General features: G+C 46.0%; 1 long non-coding RNA gene and 1 other non-coding gene across 3 annotated transcripts; one reads left to right on the forward strand and one right to left on the reverse strand.

Annotated features, from left to right (window-relative positions):
• Nucleotides 1-7,165: 7,165 nt before the first annotated feature.
• LOC140418691 (uncharacterized) lies at nucleotides 7,166-17,150 on the reverse strand. Of its 2 annotated transcripts, none has more exons than XR_011945237.1 (4): nucleotides 16,875-17,147; nucleotides 14,668-14,774; nucleotides 9,880-9,973; nucleotides 7,166-8,553 (listed from the first exon to the last, which is right to left on the reverse strand). It is a non-coding gene; the product is annotated as an uncharacterized lncRNA (long non-coding RNA). The 2 variants fall into 2 exon arrangements; XR_011945238.1 differs by lacking the exon at nucleotides 7,166-8,553 and adding an exon at nucleotides 8,560-9,153 and having other exon boundaries at nucleotides 16,875-17,150.
• Nucleotides 15,698-15,768, forward strand: trnak-cuu (transfer RNA lysine (anticodon CUU)). The gene has a single exon. It is a non-coding gene; the product is annotated as a tRNA-Lys (tRNA).
• Nucleotides 17,151-19,118: the final 1,968 nt, after the last annotated feature.

A 19,118-nucleotide genomic window follows, 5' to 3' on the forward strand; every position in this document is an offset into this window, starting at 1 on the left:
TCATTCATGGGAGGTGGGCGTCACTGGCTGGGCCAGCATTTACTGCTCATTCCAATTGCCCTTGAACTGTGCGTCTTGTGAGGCTATTTCAAGGGGCACTTCCAAATCAACCACAACATTGCTGTAGATCTGGGGTCACGTGTAGGCCAGGCCACATAAGGAGAGCAGATTTGATGAAGGACATTAGTGAACCAGATGAGTTTTTACAACAATCAAGAATGTTATCATCAGACTTTTATTTTGATACTGTTATTCAATTTCACCATGTGTCACAGGCAGATTCGATCTCAGATCCCCAGAGCATTAACCTGGGTCTCTGGATTACTCGCCCAGTAACAATACCATTCCTCCAATGCCTAGCCCACATAGTCTTGGCAGAATATGATGTTTAGTGTTGTGTTCTATGATCTATTCTTTCAATGACACTACAGAATTGCTGGTGACTTAGCCAGAATGATGATTTATTAATGTACACGTGGTAAGGTAATGATCAGAATGCTATACAGACCAAGTTATCACAGAGTTAGATTCGACACTCTTGGAACTACCCTTATGTGCAACTGGCCTTGTGCACACTTTACAACCTTCTGCTGGTAGCTGGATGTCACCTGACTGATGCCTGACACCATCTACTGGTGGGAGGTCACACTGCTGAGTACATGTAATATTATATGCAGGCTTATCACCACATCTCGTAACTTCTCAAAATTATTGAGTAATTTATTTTTTCAAACAAATTCTGATAGCTCTGCAGTTTCTGGAAATATTTTGGTTGATCGTTTATTTTTTAAAATAAAGATCTAGTCTTTGCAATATAATTACCTAATACACCAATTCACTAATGATGATCAATGTTCACTACTGAATAATCATGAATATAATTATTGTTTTTTTGCTATGAAATCAATACATAGTTAATATAGAAAAGGTACAGAAGGTGAAATGGCTGCAGGAAGCCACATGCTAGAGGTATAAAAGGGCTTGCTTGACCTTGTGAATACACTATGAAAATGACAATTTTATAACTAAATGTGATTACACATGCGCACTTACAGCTTCCTACATTACAATAGTGAATATGTTTCAAAAGTACTCCATTGGCTTTAAAACACTTTAGGAGGTCCAATGGTAGTGAGAGGTTTTATAGAAATGTACTTTTGTTTGAATTGTCTGCAAACTCGGATACATTACACTCGGTGTCCTCACCAGAATCATTGATGAAGACTGAGTCTTAATTTTGTGTAATAACCATGGCGTTGACACAGTTTGAATACTCTGTGAAACCCCAGACACAGCATAAGCACAATTATTTGTTGTAAAACACAGCAAGTTGTTATGATTTGGAATACAGTCTGTAAATGGTGGTCGAGCCTCTTTAGATTGTCATTTAATATATTCCAAAAAAGAAAAGAAAATAGTTGAACTCTGGGATTAAATGGGTCGCTGTACAAAGAGCTGGCACGGGGAAAATGGGCCAAATAGACTCCTCTGTGCTCTAGCAGCCTTGTGTACATGTAAAGCGAGTGGTAACAACCTGGAACCTACTGCCTATGAGGGTAGGAGATGCAGAGACGACGGAAGAATTTCAATCGGAAATTGGACAGGCACTGAGAGAAATAAACCTACAGGGATTTGGGGATAGAACGGGGAAATGGGCAGACTGACTTCCTCCACAGAGAGCCGACACGGTCTCAAAGGGCTGAATGGCCCCATTCCCCACCCTCCAGATGCTGTGATCTCAGGAGAGAAGTTAAACTGCTCCAGTCACTCCAACTAACTGGAGTCGCTTATCCCTGGTGCCATTCTAGCACAATGGTTAGCACTGTTGCTTCACAGCACAGATCCGCAGATTCGATTCCTGGTTTGGGTCACTGTCTGTGCGGAGACTGCACGTTTTCCCCGTGTCTGCGTGGGTTTCCTCCAGGTGCTCCAGTTTCCTACTACAAGTCCCTAAGATGTGCTTGTTAGGTGAATTGGAGATTCTGAATTTGCCCTCGGTGTAACCAAACAGGCGCCGGAGTGTGGCGACTAGGGGAGTTTCACAGTAACTTCATTGTAGTGTTAATGTAAGCCCACTTGTGACAATAATAAAGATTATTATTATTGTAAATGTCCTCTGCACCCTCTCTAAGAATTTCACATGTTAAAGTGTGGGGCCGTATCTAGGGTTCCATTCCAGAGGGATAGAATTGAAAAGCATGGAGGAAATGTTCAACTTGTTTAGAACCAGGGTTAGACTACACTGGGAACACTGACAACATCGGTGATCTCCATTTTGAAAAAGGAAATAGAGGCACTGGATAAGGTGGAACAAAGATTCATAATAGACAGAACTGAGAGCATTTAACACTCATGATGTGGAGATTCCGACCATCAGGAGCATCGAGACACAGAGAGATCTGGGCGTGCAGGTCCACAGATACTTAAAAGTGGCAGCACAGGTGGAAATGGTGGTGAAGAAGATATGGGGTATCAAGCATAAAAGCTCAAAAATTGTGTTACAATTACATAAAATGTTGGTTAGGCCACATTTGGAATACTGTGTTCCAATTCTGGTCACTGCACTACCAGAAGGACGTGAAGGCTTTGGAGAGAGTACAGAAAAGGTTTACCAGGATGTTGCCTGGTATGGAGGGTATTAGCTATGAGGAGAGATTGAATAAACGGGATTGTTCTCCCGAGAGAGACGAAGGCTGAGGGACGACCTGATAGAAGTTTATAAAATTATTAAGGGGTACAGATAGGGTGAACAGTTGGAGGCTTTTTCCCAGTACGGAAATGACAATTACAAGGGGGCACAAGTTCAAGGTGAGGGGGGAAAGGTTCAGTGGAGATGTGCGGGGGAAGTTTTTTTACACAGTGGGTGCTGGTGGAGTGGAATGCTCTGCCAAGTGAGGTGGTTGAGGCAGCTATGTTAGCGACCTTTAAGACTTATCTGGATGGGCACATAGACAGACAAGGTATAGAAGGATATAGGCGGTTGGTCTAGATAGGACACGTGACTGGTACAGGCTTGGAGGGCCGAAGGACCTGTTCCTGTGCTGTATTGTTCTTTGTTCTATACAGGGCCTTGGCAAAGCCGAACCAGGAATATTGTGTGAAGTTTTGGTCTCCTTATCTAAGGAAGGATGTTCTTGCTCCAGAGGAAGTGCAGAGCAGGTTTGCCGGACTCATTCCTGGGATGGTGGGACTGACGTATGAGAGATTGATTCAGTTAGGATTGTATTCGCTGGAGTTCAGAAGAATGGGGGATCTCAGAGAAACCTATAATATTCTAACAGGACTTGACAGGGTAGATACAGGAAAGATTTTCCCAATGGTGGGAGTGTACAGAACCAGAGCTCGCAGTCTGAGGATACGGGCTAGACCATTTAGGACAGAGATTTCTTCAACCAGAGAGTGGTGAGTCAGTGGAATTTGTTACCACAGGAAATAGTTGAGGACAATTCATTGCATGTTTTCAAGAAGCAGTTAGATATAGCACTTTGGGCGAAGGGGATCATAAGAACATAAAAACTAGAATCAGGATTAGGCCATCTGGCCCCTCGAGCCTGCTCCACCATTCAATGAGATCATGGCTGATCTTTTGTGGACTCAGCTCCACTTTCCGGCCCGAACACCATAACCCTTAATCCCTTTATTCTTCAAAAAACTATCTATCTTTATCTTAAAAACATTTAATGAAGGAGCCTCTACTGCTTCACTGGGCAAGGAATTCCATAGATTCACAACCCTTTGGGTGAAGAAGTTCCTCCTAAACTCAGTCCTAAATCTACTTCCCCTTATTTTGAGGCTATGCCCCCTAGTTCTGCTTTCACCCGCCAGTGGAAACAACCTGCCCGCATCTATCCTATCTATTCCCTTCATAATCTTATATGTTTCTATAAGATCCCCCCTCATCCTTCTAAATTCCAACGAGTACAGTCCCAGTCTACTCAACCTCTCCTCATAATCCAACCCCTTCAGCTCTGGGATTAACCTAGTGAATCTCCTCTGCACACCCTCCAGTGTCAGTACGTCCTTTCTCAAGTAAGGAGACCAAAACTGAACACAATACTCCAGGTGTGGCCTCACTAACACCTTATACAATTGCAGCATAACCGCCCTAGTCTTAAACTCCATCCCTCTAGCAATGAAGGACAAAATTCCATTTGCCTTCTTAATCACCGGTTGCACCTGAAAACCAACTTTCTGCGACTCATGCACTAGCACACCCAGGTCTCTCTGCACAGCAGCATGTTTTAATATTTTATCATTTAAATAATAATCCCTTTTGCTGTTATTCCTACCAAAATGGATAACCTCACATTTCACATTTGTCAACATTGTATTCCATCTGCCAGACCCTAGCCCATTCACTTAGCCTATCCAAATCCCTCTGCAGACTTCCAGTATCCTCTGCACTTTTTGCTTTACCACTTATCTTAGTGTCGTCTGCAAACTTGGACACATTGCCCTTGGTCCCCAACTCCAAATTATCTATGTAAATTGTGAACAGTTGTGGGCCCAACACTGATCCCTGAGGGACACCACTAGCTACTGATTGCCAACCAGAGAAACACCCATTAATCCCCACTCTTTGCTTTCTATTAATTAACCAATCCTCTATCCATGCTACTACTTTCCCCTTAATGCCATGCATCTTTATCTTATGCAACAACCTTTTGTGTGGCACCTTGTCAAAGGCTTTCTGGAAATCCAGATATACCCCATCCATTGGCTCCCCGTTATCTACTGCACTGTTAATGTCCTCAAAAAATTCCACTAAATTAGTTAGGCACGACCTGCCCTTTATGAACCCATGCTGCGTCTGTCCAATGGGACAATTTCCATCCAGATGCCTCGCTATTTCTTCCTTGATGACAGACTCCAGCATCTTCCCTACTACCGAAGTTAAGGTCACTGGCCTATATTTACCCACTTACTGCCTACCTCCTTTTTTAAACAGTGGTGTCACGTTTGCTAATTTCCAATCCGCCGGGCCCACCCCAGAGTCCAGTGAATTTTGGTAAATTATCACTAGTGCATTTGCAATTTCCCTAGCCATCTCTTTTAGCACTCTGGGATGCATTCCATCAGGGCCAGGAGACTTGTCTACCTTTAGCCCCATTAGCTTGCCCATCACTACCTCCTTGGTGATAACAATCCTATCAAGGTCCACACCTGTCATAGCCTCATTTCCATCAGTCACTGGCATGTTATTTGTGTCTTCCACTGTGAAGACCAACCCAAAAAACCTGTTCAGTTCCTCAGCCATTTCCTCATCTCCCATTATTAAATCTCCCTTCTCATCCTCTAAAGGACCAATATTTACCTTAGCCACTCTTTTTTGTTTTATGTATTTGTAGAAACTTTTACTATCTGTTTTTATATTCTGAGCAAGTTTACTCTCATAATCTATCTTACTCTTCTTTATAGCTTTTTTAGTAGCTTTCTGTTGCCCCCTAAAGATTTCCCAGTCCTCTAGTCTCCCACTGATCTTTGCTACTTTGTATGTTTTTTCCTTCAATTTGATACTCTCCCTTATTTCCTTAGATATCCACGGTCGATTTTCCCTCTTTTTACCGTCCTTCCATTTTGTTGGTATAAACCTTTGCTGGGCACTGAAAAATCACTTGGAAGGTTCTCCACTGTTCCTCAACTGTTTCACCATAAAGTCTTTGCTCCCAGTCTACCTTAGCTAGTTCTTCTCTCATCCCATTGTAATCTCCTTTGTTTAAGCACAAAACACTCATGCTTGATTTTACCTTCTCACCCTCCATCTGTATTTTAAATTCCACCATATTGTGCTCGCTCCTTCCGAGAGGATCCCTAACTATGAGATCCTGAATCAATCCTGTCTCATTACACAGGACCAGATCTAGGACCGCTTGTTCCCTCGTAGGTTCCATTACATACTGTTCGAGGAAACTATCGCGGATACATTCTATAAACTCCTCCTCAAGGCTGCATGACCGACCTGGTTAAACCAATCAACATGTAGATTAAAATCCCCCATGATAACTGCTGTACCATTTCTGCATGCATCTGTTATTTCTTTGTTTATTGCCTGCCCCACCATAATGTTACTATTTGGTGGCCTATAGATTACTCCTATCAGTGACTTTTTCGCCTTACTATTCCTGATTTCCACCCAAATGGATTCAACCTTATCCTCCATAGCACCGATGTCATCCCTTACTGTTGCCCGGATGTCATCCTTAAATAACAGAGCTACACCACCTCCCTTACCATCCACTCTGTCCTTCCGAAAAGTTTGATACCCTCGGATATTTAACTCCCAGTCGTGACCATCCTTTAACCATGTTTCAGTAATGGCCACTAAATCATAGTCATTCACGATGATTTGCGCCATCAACTCATTTACCTTAATCCGAATACTACGAGCATTCAGGTAAAGTACACTTATGTTGGCTTTTTTACCTCTGTTCTTAATCTTAACAACTCGATCAGTAACCTCTCCTAAGTTATATTTCCTCTTAACCTTTCTCCTAATTTTCCTTGTCGTCGAACCCATATCTTCCTGTAACAACCTGCCGCGTCGCTTACCATTAATATTTTCACTTCCCGTTTTATTTCTTTTAGTATTCCTGGTCCTATTCACTGAGCTCCCCTCAGTCACTGTACCTTGTACTGTCGCCCTTTTTGATTTTTGACTATGGCTTCTCTGCCTTACACTTTCCCCCTTACTGCCTTTTATTTCTGACCCTGTTTTACTACCTTCCAACTTCCTGCATTGGTTCCCATCCCCCTGCCACATTAGTTTAAACTCTCCCCAACAGCTCTAGCAAACATCCCCCCGCAGGACATCGGTTCCAGTCCTGCCCAGGTGCAGACCGTCCGGTTTGTACTGGTCCCACCTCCCCCAGAATCGGTTCCAATGTCCCAGGAATTTGAATCCCTCCCTGTTGCACCATCTCTCGAGCCACGTATTCATCCTCTCTATCCTGACATTCCTACTCTGACTAGCTCGTGGCACTGGTAGCAATCCTGAGATTACTACCTTTGAGGTCCTACATTTTAGTTTAATTCCTAGCTCCCTAAATTCAGCTTGTAGGACCTCGTCCCGTTTTTTTACCTATATCGTTGGTGCCTATGTGCACGACAGCTGGCTGTTCACCCTTCCCCCCCCCCCCCCCCACCCCCCCAGAATGTCCTGCAGCCGCTCCGAGACATCCTTGACCCTTGCACCAGGGAGGCAACATACCATCCTGGAGTCTCGATTGCGTCCGCAGAACCGCCTGTCTATTCCCCTTACAATTGATCAAAGGATATGGAGGGGAAAGCGGGATTAAGCTATTGAGTTGAATGACAAGCCATGATCATAATGAATGGCAGAGTAGGCGGGCAGGGGTAAATGGCCTCTTCCTGCTCCTATTTTCTATGCTTTTTTGTAATCCCTTCCTACACTAAGAGGAGGTGAATGGCTTCTCCCCAGTGTGAACTCGCTGATGTTTCCGCAGGACGGATGAATCAATGAATCCCTTCCCACACTGAGAGCAGGTGACTGGCCTCTCCCCAGTGTGAATTCGCTGATGTTTCTGCAAGGCGGGTGAATCAATGAATCCCTTTCCGCACTGAGAGCAGATGAATGTCCTCTCCCCAGTGTGAATTCGCTGATGTTTCAGCAGAGCGGATGAAGCTCTGAATCTGTGCCCACACTGAGAGCAGGTGAATGGCTTCTCCCCTGTGTGAACTCGCTGGTGTGTCTGCAGACTGGATGACTGAGTGAATCCCTGCCCACAGTGAGAGCAGGTGAAAGGGCGCTCACCAGTGTGAACTCGCTGATGCTTCCGCAGGTTGGATAAATCATGGAATCCCTTCCCACACGGAGAGCAGGTGAATGGCATCTCCCCAGTGTGAATCCGCTGGAGTTTCCGCAGGGCGGATGAAGAAATGAATCCCTTTCCACACTGAGAGCAGATGAATGGCCTCTCCCCAGTGTGAATTCGCTGATGTTTCTGCAGGGCAGATGAATCAATGAATCCTTTCCCACACTGAGGGCAGGTGAATGGCCTCTCCCCAGTGTGACTGCGTTGATGAACCTTCAGCTCATATGGGGATCTGTATCCCTTCCCACAGTCCCCACATTTCCATGGTTTCTCCATGTTTTGGGTCTCCTCGTGTCTATCCAGATTGGACAGTCACTGGAAGCCTTGTCTATACACAGAACACGTGCAGTCTCTCCTCACTGAATGGTGTGATGTTTTTTCAGGCTGTGTAATAGTTGATGCTCTTTTCAGTAATTTCACTGGAAATCTCTCACTCGGGTGTGTGTTGTGTGGGTCTCGGTGCTTTTCCAGTCACACTGATGTTTCCTCAGTTAGTTCACTGGAACTCTCTCACTCGGGTGTGTGTTGTTTGGGTCTCGGTGCTTTTCCAATCACATGCACGTTTAAAATCTTTTGAAGCCGACAGATCGGACAAACATTTCTCCTTCTTGCCGATGATATCCAGAGCCCGATGATATTCAAATCAGAAGGAATCGAGTGAGTTTGTCACATCGAGACGTGATGTTTGAGATTTGTCTATAATTCCTCCTCTTCCAATATCCTTTAAAAACAATTTACAAAAGTCATCAGTTAGTACAGTTTAGAAATTCAGAATGGACAATTCTATTTCAATGGACATTATTTACTCTATTGTTCTCGAAAAGCTGTAAATCTCCATCCCACACAATCTCCCTCCATTCTCACTCTGCTGTATCTAATATTCAGCCTCCCAATTCTCCTGAAGGTGCTGATTCATGTTGATTGATAGATCAGCTCATTGCTTCCTGTCCAAGACACAGAGATTAGAATAGGAGCAAGAGTAGACCATTCGGCCCACTGAGTCTGCTCAACCATTCAATGAGATCCTTGGCCGATCTACCTCAGCACCATTTTCCCCACACGGTCCCCATATCCCTCGATATCTTCAATATCTAGAAACCTGTTAATATTTGTCTTGAACATACCTGATGACTGAGGCTCCACATTCCTCTGGGGTAGAGAATTCCAAAGCTTCACCACATCCACAAGTGAAGAAATCCCTCCTCATCTCAGCTTTCTCTCTATTTTCGCCTGTTCCCCATAACCTTAACTCCATTGTTAATAAAATATCTGTCAAACTTGTGCTTCAATATATTCAATGACCCCCAGATACAACTGGTCCCTGTGGAAGAGAAATCCAAAGACTAACAACCCTCTGAGGGAAGAGATGACTGGAAATCTATAATGTAGCTACAGTCTTATATTACAAGACAAGAAATAATAATACATTTACTTTATTACAAACTAAATAATATATCTAATCTGGACCATGCAACAACACTTGCGATATCTCTGTCCATTATTAATTTAATTGCCCTGAAAAGTCAGCCATCTCCTGGGGAACCCACCCCTTTAATTGTGAACATTAGGAAAGAGACAATCTTTTTTGAAATAGATTTAGAGTAACCAATTATTTTTTTTTGCAATTAAGGTGCAATTTAGCGTGGCCAATCCACCTCCACCCCTTTAATTGTGAACATTAGGAAAGAGACAATCTTTTTTGAAATAGATTTAGAGTAACCAATTATTTTTTTTTTGCAATTAAGGTGCAATTTAGCGTGGCCAATCCACCTACTCTGCACATCTTTGGGTTGTGGAGCTGAGACCCATGCAGACACAGGGAGAATGTGCAAACTCCACACGGACAGTGACTCAGGGCCGGGATCGAAGCCGGTAAGGCGCTGTGAGGCAGCAGTGCTAAGCACCGTGCTTTTAGTCAGTCAAATAAATGCGTCAACCGGTTAAGGCAATGTTTTTCAAACTTTTTTTCCGGGGACCCATTTTTGTCAACCGGCCAATCTTCGTGACCCACGCCGGCCAACCTTCGCGACCCACCATTTTCTCTTACCTTGTTTGCTGCTGACAAAATGAAGGATTCGCAATCGTGTCCAAAGCCCGTGATGTCAATGTTCAGGGGGCAAGACCTGCTCGCTGCCTCCCTTCTAGAATACATCAAATTTTTTTTTCAATCTTCTGCATCTCTGATTGTGCAAATTCGCTGGCAACAGCTAGCTCTTTGTTGTTTTTTTTTGGGGGGAGGGGTTTATTTGATAAAGTTTAACAGGAAAAAAATGCAGAAACTGAAAATGTTTTCATCCTCTAGAAATTGGAGTTTCACCACATTGTTTTTTGAAGAATAAAGGGATTAAGGGTTATGGTGTTCGGGCCGGAAAGTGGAGCCGAGTCCACAAAAGATCAGCCATGATCTCATTGAATGGTGGAGCAGGCTGGAGGGGCCAGATGGCCTACTCCTGCTCCTAGTTCTTATGTTCTTATTTCACCTAAACATTACAATTAAAAATGCTAAAAAATAAAAGATACTTAAAAATCAATCAATTAATTGATAAAGGTTCCAAATACGACCTGCAGGCACTTTGTTTTGGAATGTTTAAAAATCAAGATTAAAAACGCTGACATTCTTGGTTGAAGTTACAGCTGCGGTGAAACCATCGTTGGATCACTCGCCATTCTTGAGTAAGAGACTTCCACTTCATCAGCATCAAAGTTCAGAAAGCAACCAATCACATCATTCTCCCCAAACTTTTTGCAGCCGGCTTTTAACAATGCCGGCTGCGAACGGCCTTCAAAAGGCTGCGACTAGACTTAAAAAAATGCGGCCGCACTGCGCCTGCGTGCCCCGCTCATCGGTGCGTAAAACTCATGTGCAAGACGCTGAGCATGCGCACCGGTGAGCGAGCACGCATGCGCAGTGCGGCCACATGGTTTTTATATGTTTGTGGCCATTTTGAAGGCCGCTTGCAGCCGGCATTATTAAAAGTCAGCTGCTGCGGCTGTTGCGCACGGATTTGCGCGTTCGGGAGCGCCACGACGGACGGCTCCATGACCCTCCCGATACCTGCCCACAACCCACCCGCGGGTCGGGCCCCCGACTTTGACAATGCCTGTGTTAAGGAGATGGGTGGGAGGAGTTGGAAACACTTTGTGGAGCCGTGAACCTTCACGTAAATATTTTTTCTACCAATTCAGGGGCAATTTAGCGTGGCTCCAGTTTGGGCTCAAATCATCAATGAGGACTCTGATCTCTGGGAAGGAAGGAAACCCTGGGAGGTGGGTGGGAGGATTCACAAACACCGACTGGAGGCCCTAAACCCCCAATAAGGCCCATTGGTTCTATTGTCAGTCTGCAGACAGGAGCTGGAGAACTGAACCCAGGCAGAGGAGAGGGAGGGAGAAAACTGGGAGTGGAGGAAAGAAATGGTGCAGATGGTGAGATGGGTTTGGATTTCAGCCCAGGGAGGAGGGAGAGTGTGTGGGACTGGGATTTACAGCTTTGGGGGAACAAGAGAGGAAACAATGGTACATTGAAACAAGAATTGTCTGTTCAGAATTTCTATCTGGACTGACAGTGATGACTTTTTTTTTTTAAATTTGAAAAAAATTACATTTAGAGGACCCAATTATTTTTTTTCCCCAATTAAAGAGTAATTTTAGCGTGGCCAATTCACCTACCCGGCACATATTTTTGGATTGTGGGGGCCAGACCCACGCAGACATGGGGAGAATGTGCAAACTCCATACGGACAGTGACCCAGAACCGGGATCAAACCCGGGTTCTCGGTTAACCACTGAGTCACCGTGCCTGCCCCTAATGATGTCTTTTGTAAACTCCTTTTACAGGATATTACAAGGGGAGAATTTACAGATGGATACTCAAATCAAACTTCACAAAGGGCAGCACGGTAGCATTGTGGATAGCACAATTGCTTCACAGCTCCAGGGTCCCAGGTTCGATTCCGGCTTGGGTCACTGTCTGTGCGGAGTCCGCACATCCTCCCCGTGTGTGCGTGGGTTTCCTCCGGGTGCTCCGGTTTCCTCCCACAGTCCAAAGATGTGCAGGTAGGTGGATTAGCCATGATAAATTGCCCTTAGTGTCCAAAATTGCCCTTAGTGTTGGGTTGGGTTACTGGGTTATGGGGATAGGGTGGCGGTGTTGACCTTGGGTAGGGTGCTCTTTCCAAGAGCCGGTGCAGACTCGATGGGCCGAATGGCCTCCTTCTGCACTGTAAATTCTATGGTAATCTATGATACTCAAGATTTAACAGAGTCACTCCATTCATCAGGACCTGAATATCATTGGCCTATGAATGTGGAAGAAGAAATGTTTGTCTGTTCTGTCCGTAGGAAAAGGTATCAAGAACAGTGTGACTGAAAAAACCCCGAAACACACACGACTCGCATGAGAGTGTTCCAGTGAACTGACTGTGGAAAGAGCTTTAACCAGTTACACAGTCTGAAAAATACATCACATCATTCACAGCGGGGAGAGACTGTACACATGTTCTCTGTGGGGACAAGACATAAACTGATCGTCAAATGTGGAAAGGGACAAGGACACCAGCAGCATGCTGAAACCATGGAATTGTGGAGACTGTGGGAAGGGATTCAGATCCCCATGTGAGCTGGAGATTCATCACCGTAGTCACACCGGTAACAGACCATTCAGCTCTTCTGAGTGTGGGAAGGAGTCCCTCAGTGAGGATTTACCAGGATGTGGGAGCCGAGCTGGTGAGGAAGCGAGTGGCTTTTAATAAGGTTCAGGCTGCTCTGTGTAGGAAAGGAGTTTGATTCGGGGGGTATACCCGGCATAGCTGCGGCTACATAGGAGTCTAAAGACTACCATTTTGAGACACTGGAGGAGGTGAATGCCTTCATTGTAAAGCATGGACTGGAGTCCAGTTATCTGTATTGGACAAGATCTACGTTTCCTGTGGGGTGGGATGGGTGTTGTGCTATCCTCTATATAGTTTTTGGTATTTTCTGATAAAATCTGTTTAAGGATGAAGTGAGATTTTCTTTATGAAGCACAATGTAGATATATAGGGCGGGATTCGCCACCCCCACGCCGAAGTGGCCGCGCCGTCATGAACGCCGTCGAGGTTCACGACGGCGCGGAACGGCCCCGGTCACGACGGATTCATGCCCTGACAATGGGCCAGTATCGGGGCCGCGTCATCTACCCGCGCGAGGCCTTGTCACCCGCGTAAAAGCGGCGCCGATTAGATGACACGACCGGCGCCGCATAACGGACGTCATCCGCGCATGCGCGGGTTGGCCGGCGCCAACCCGCGCAGGCGTGGTTGCCGTCCTGTCCAAATCCACCCTGCAAGAAGATGGGGGACGGATCTTGCGGGGCGGCGGAAGGAAGGAGGTCCTCCTTCAGAGAGGATGGCCAGACGATCGGTGGGCACCGATCGTGGGCCGCCCCACATTCCAGGTGAAGCCTGGTGCAGGATCCCCCCTCGCCCCCCACAGGCCGCCCCCCCAGCGTTCACGCACCGCCCACGACTGTAGCGACCAGGTGTGGATGGCGCCGGGGGGAACCTGCCGTTTTGGCCTGGCCGCTCGGCCCATCCAGGCCTCAGAATCGGGGGCTGTCGGAGAATCGCCATTTTCGGTGTCTCCGGCGATTCTCTGGCCTGCGAAACCCAACTGGCCCGTTCCCGCCGCTTGGGAGAATCGCGGGAGGGCGTCGGACCGGCGTCCCCGGAAATTTCGCCGCCCCAGGCGATTCTCCCAACAGGTGTGGGAGTGGAGAATCGCACCCATAGGGTTGGGGAGGGAGACGGGTGAGCTGACAGATGACTAAAGAACTGTTTTTGTTTTACTCTGAGTGTATGGATACGTCTGTGGTGGCCATCTTGGGTGGACTCTTGGCCTGTACATTTTGAAGATTTACTGGATAGTCCCTCATGGCTGATTCCGTGATGGGGGGATGGGGAGAACCCTGATTCAGCTGGTCACCTGGAACGTAAGGGGATTGGGTGGACCTGTGAAGAGGTGGAGGGTTTTCGCTCACCAAAAGAATCTAAGAATCTAAATGCTGCTGTGGTGTTCTTGCAGGAGACTCACTTGCGGGTTGGAGATCAGACCAGACTGTGGAGGGGTGAGCCAAGTGTTTCACTCGGGCTTTGACGAAGGGCTCAAGGTGCTGCAATTATTTTGTTTCATAAATTTAGAGTACCCAATTCATTTTTTCAAATTAAGGGGCAATCTAGCGTGGCCAATTCACCTACCCCGTACATCTTTGGGTTGTGGGGATGAAACCCACACAAACACGGGGAGAATGTGCAAACTCCACAGGCAGTGACCCACGGCCAGGATCGAACCTGGGACCTCGGCTCCGTGATGAAGCAGTGCTAACCATTGCACCACCGTGCTGCCCGCGAGGTGCTGCAATTCTATTCGATAAACAGGTCCCGCTTTCGGTCACTAAGATCATTGCGGACAGTAATGGGAGATACATGGTGGTCAGTGGGTCATTGCCCCTAACTGGGACAATGTGTCATTTGCAAAATAATTGTTGGGACTCATCCCAGACCTGGATACAAATCAATTGATTCTTGGAGCAAGTCTGCATTGCGTACTGGATCCTAAAATGGACTGGTCCAAGCCCATTCAACTGCTACAAAAACAGGAAAAGGGAATGAAACCGGACGGATCACCCGGCAGTGACCCAGGCACCGGAAACGACAACAGCGAACCCAGCAAAAGATAAAGAAAAGCTGTTCATTAGCAGATTGTAAAAGGATTATGGGACACAGATTTATGATTGTGAGCAAGATCTAAAGAGAAGATTTTACGCAGTGAGTGGTAATGACCTGAACTCAATGCTTACACACAAAGGTTGATAATCTCCAGGTCCTGGCAACTCGAACAGTGGTGCTAGAATTTGATGTGAGGATTGGTTGTGAGTTTTCTGTCTGCGAATCCCTTTCTAATCCCCTGTGAAAGAAGTTTACAAAGGCATTACTGTCGGTCCAGAAATGAACTTCAGGAAAGATAAACATTTCTCCTGGTTTGAATTTGCTGTGTGTAAATCCTCCCCTACTAATCCCCTGTAAAAGGAGTTTCCAAAATTAATCACCATCAGTCCAGGATAGAAATTCACCATATTCTCCCCTCCTGCTCCCTGATCCAGGATGACCGCTCACCCCCCCGCTGCACACTGACCCTCTTGTCATCAGCAGTCCCTCGATTTGAGGGTGTTGTCTACTCAGGGTTGGGAGTTTCTGCCCTGGGTCATCATGTGACTAAACAGAGCCGCAGAGCTTTGGACACATGGGACAAGATGTCCAATGAATCATAGAATCTACAGTGCAGAAGGAAACCATTCGGCCCATCGAGTCTGCACCAGCATTACCTGATCTGGCCAACTCACTGAAATGTGGTTTATTCTGAATTGCCCAGCAAGCCACTCAGTTTAAGGGCAATTAGGAATGGGCAACCAAGCTGATTTGCCCGTGACACTCACATCCCATAAAGAATAGAGAAAATAAAAGGGCTGTTTCCAGTGCCGGTTTCAAAGGAATCAGTCCTGGCCCCTTCACTCCTGGTGACATCATTGATTTGAAAGTAAATGTAGGAACATGAATAAGAAGTTTACCTGTGACACAAAAATGATTAAACACTTGATAGTGAGGAAGAAAACTGGAGGGATTACATGATAAATGGCAGGACAGGACTAGGTAGGCCAGAGCTAGATTCCTGTGCACAGAAAGATTGCACCAGAAAGAGTACAGAGGGGATTTACGAACATCAGCCAGAAATTGACAATGTTTGCTCTGAGGGAAGTTTGGATAAACTGGGGCTGTTTTCTTTGGAACAGAAAAGACTGAAGGGAAACCAAAATGAAATTATGAAAAGCAGCCTGGCTAGCTCAGTCGGTAGAGCATGGGAGTCTTAATCCCAGGGCCGTGGGTTAGACCCACGTTGGGCGCTTCAGCTTCTTTAATCTGAGAACATTGAGCTGAACTGTTTTATGGGCGGCATGGTAGCGCAGTGGTTAGCACTGTTGCTTCACAGCACCAGTGTCCCGGAATCAATTCCCACTTGGGACACAGTCTGTGCGGAGTGTGCACGTTCTCCAGTGTCTGTATGGGTTTCCTCGCACAAGTCCCGAAAGACGTGCTTGTTAGGTGAATTGGACATTCTGAATACTCTCTCTGTGCCCAAATAGGTGCCAGAGTGTCACTACTGGGGGATTTTCACAGTAACTTGATTGCAGTGTTAATGTAAGCCTACTTGTGACAACGATAAAGATTATTCTAAAAGTATAAAATTCTGGGCGATCATGGTGGCACAGTGGTTGTGTGCCTGCGTGCTGGGGACCCGGGTTCGATCCTGGACCCGGGTCACAGTCTGTAAGGAGATTGCACATTCTCCCATTGTCTGTGTGGGTTTCAACCACACAACCCAAATATATGCAGGGTAGGTGGCTTGGCCAAATTAAATTGCCCTTGATTGGAAAAAAATATAACTTTACATTTTTTTTAATTTCTGAGGGATCTAAATAGATTGGATAGGAAGGTCCTATTCCCTTTGGTTGAGGGATACATATAAAAGGAGGCAGAGAGGGAAGGATGAGGAGGTTTAGAGGGTGGTGAGGACCTGTGTCATGCTGTCTGAAATGATGGCAGAAACCCTCATAACATTTAAAAAGTATTTAGATAGACATCTGAATTGATGTAACTTAAAAAGCTACAGACCATGATCTGGAAATTGGGATGAGACTGAATACCTACTTTGTAGCCACGGTGAGCTGAATGAAATGCAACAGGAACAACAAACTTTAACAAAATCCGGGATAGTAACTCTCACTACTAACAAGGTCAGCAGTTTGCCCAGTTTAGCTGCCAAGTATGCTAATGTGGTAATTTTAAAATTTACCTGCATACATAAGAGTACAACAGCTAATTATTTGACTTCCCCAATGTGATCGGTGTAATTAGTCTCAAATTTACCCTGGAATGGTCATTTAAATTTTCCCAGTCACTCTGCTATCTGAAATCTTTATCCACGGACAGAACAGACAAACCATTTTACCTCCCAATGATATTCAGGTCCTGGTGAATGGAGTAAGTCTGTCGGATAATGACGTGATGTTTGGTTTGAAATTCCCGTTAGTAAATCCTCCTCTTTCTAAAGGAGCTTCCAAAGGAATTTCACTCTCAGTCCAGCAGAGAAATTCACAAGAGTCTCTCTTCGGGCTTCCGGGTCGAGAACGGCCATGCATGCGCCCTGCTGCACCCGAGAAAGATGGCGGCCGCGCATGCGCCCTGCGGCATATCAACACCAAAACAGATGACAGCCGTTTACAGGGGCCGATCAGACAGAAAAACACCTATGCGGCCGCCCCATTCGGTACAAACACCAAACTGTATCAAAAGTGCTGGAACCAAGTTATCACTCTAAGGAACGTAACGGAACAATGGCGGATTAGTCTACCCGGAATGCCATGCGCGGATGAATACGCCCTATCTCCATCACAGGAGCCTGAACGAGTAGGCATCAGAATGTCCCGCCCCCGGAAGTCGCCTCTCTGTGCGGAGCATGAGCGGTGCTGCTCCGGGCTGAGCGCAGCCGCGGTGATAGTTAGTCCAGCTCCCAGACGCTGAATGAGATCCGCCGCCAATCCATGATGTGGAGATGCCGGCGTTCGACTGGGGTGAGCACAGTAAGAAGTCTTACACAGTAAGAAGTCTTACAACACCAGGTCCAACAGGTTTGTTTCGATATCACTCCTTGGAAGGAGCAGCGCTCCGAAAGCTAGTGATATCGAAAAAACCTGTTGGACTTTAACCTGGTGTTGTAAGACTTCTTACCAAACCCCCCCAATAAGACCCATTGGTTTTATTGTCAGTCTGCAGACAGGAGCTGGAGAACTGAGTCCAGGCAGAGGAAAGGGAGGGAGAAAACTGGGAGTGGAGGAAAGAAATTATGCAGATGGTGAGATGGGTTTGGATTTCAGCCCAGGGAGGAGGGAGAGTGTGTGGGGTGGGGATTTACAACTTTGAGGAAACAAGAGAGGGAAAAATGTTCCAGCGAAACTAGAATTGTCTGTTCAGAATTTCTACCCTGGATTGACAGTGATGACTTTTGTAAACTCCTTTTACAGGATATTGGAAGTGGAGGATTGGATAACAGAAAACTCAAACCAAACATCACATCGAAATTTGACAGTCACTCAATTCATTAAGTGCTCAATAGCTTCATTCTTTGAATTTGGAAGGAGAAGTGTTTGTTCTGTTTCAGCAGTGTGACTGCAAAAGCACCGAGACTCACCCCAATGAGAGTTTTCCAATCCACTGACTGTGGAGAGAGTTTTAACCAGCCTCAAAAAAATGTATCACATCATTCACATCAGGGATAAATTAAATGCTTGTTTGTGAAAAAATGAAATGAAAGTCACTTATTGTCACAAGTAGGCTTCAAATGAAGTTACTGTGAAAAGCCCCTAGTCGCCACATTCCGGCGCCTGTTCGAGAGGCTGGTACGGGAATTGAACTATGCTGCTCGCCTGCCTTGGTCTGCTTTAAAAGCCAGCGATTTAGCCCAGTGTCCTAAACCAGTGTGGACAAAGCTTCAACTGGGAGAGACATAAAGACCCCTCACCATGGAGAAACTGTGGAAAGGTGTGGACTGTGGGAAGGGATTCAGTTACCCATCACAACTGGAACTTCATCGTCGCAGTCACACTGGGGAGAGACCATTCACCTGCTCTGTGTGTGGGAAAGGATTCAGCTGTCCATCTGCCCTACTGAACCACCAGAGAATTCACACTGGGGAGAGGCCATTCACCTGCTCTGACTGTGAGAAAGGATTCATTAATACATCCAACATTCTGATACACCAGCAACTTCATACAGGGGATAGACCGTTCACCTGCTCTGAATGTGGGAAGGGATTCACACGTTCATACAACCTTCTGACACATCAGCAGGTTCACAGTGAGGAGAAGCCGTTCACTTACTCAGTATGTGGGAAGGGATTCACTCGTTCATCCAACCTATTGAATCACCAGCGAGTTCACACTGGGGAAAGGCCATTCACCTGCTCTGTGTGTGGGAAGGGATTCAGTCAGTCATCCAACCTGCTCACACACCAGAGAGTTCACAGTGGGGAGAGGCCATTCACTTGCTCCATATGTGGGAAGGAATTTTCTCATTTATCTTATCTTCTGGAACATCATCGGGTTCACACTGGGAGCAGCCATTCAACTGCAATGTCTGAGGAAAGGGGTTTACTCACTCATCCCACCTGTTAACACACCAGCGAGTTCACAAGCGA

Source organism: Scyliorhinus torazame, chromosome 5 (genome assembly GCF_047496885.1).
Source record: "Scyliorhinus torazame isolate Kashiwa2021f chromosome 5, sScyTor2.1, whole genome shotgun sequence".
Lineage (NCBI taxonomy): Eukaryota > Metazoa > Chordata > Chondrichthyes > Carcharhiniformes > Scyliorhinidae > Scyliorhinus > Scyliorhinus torazame.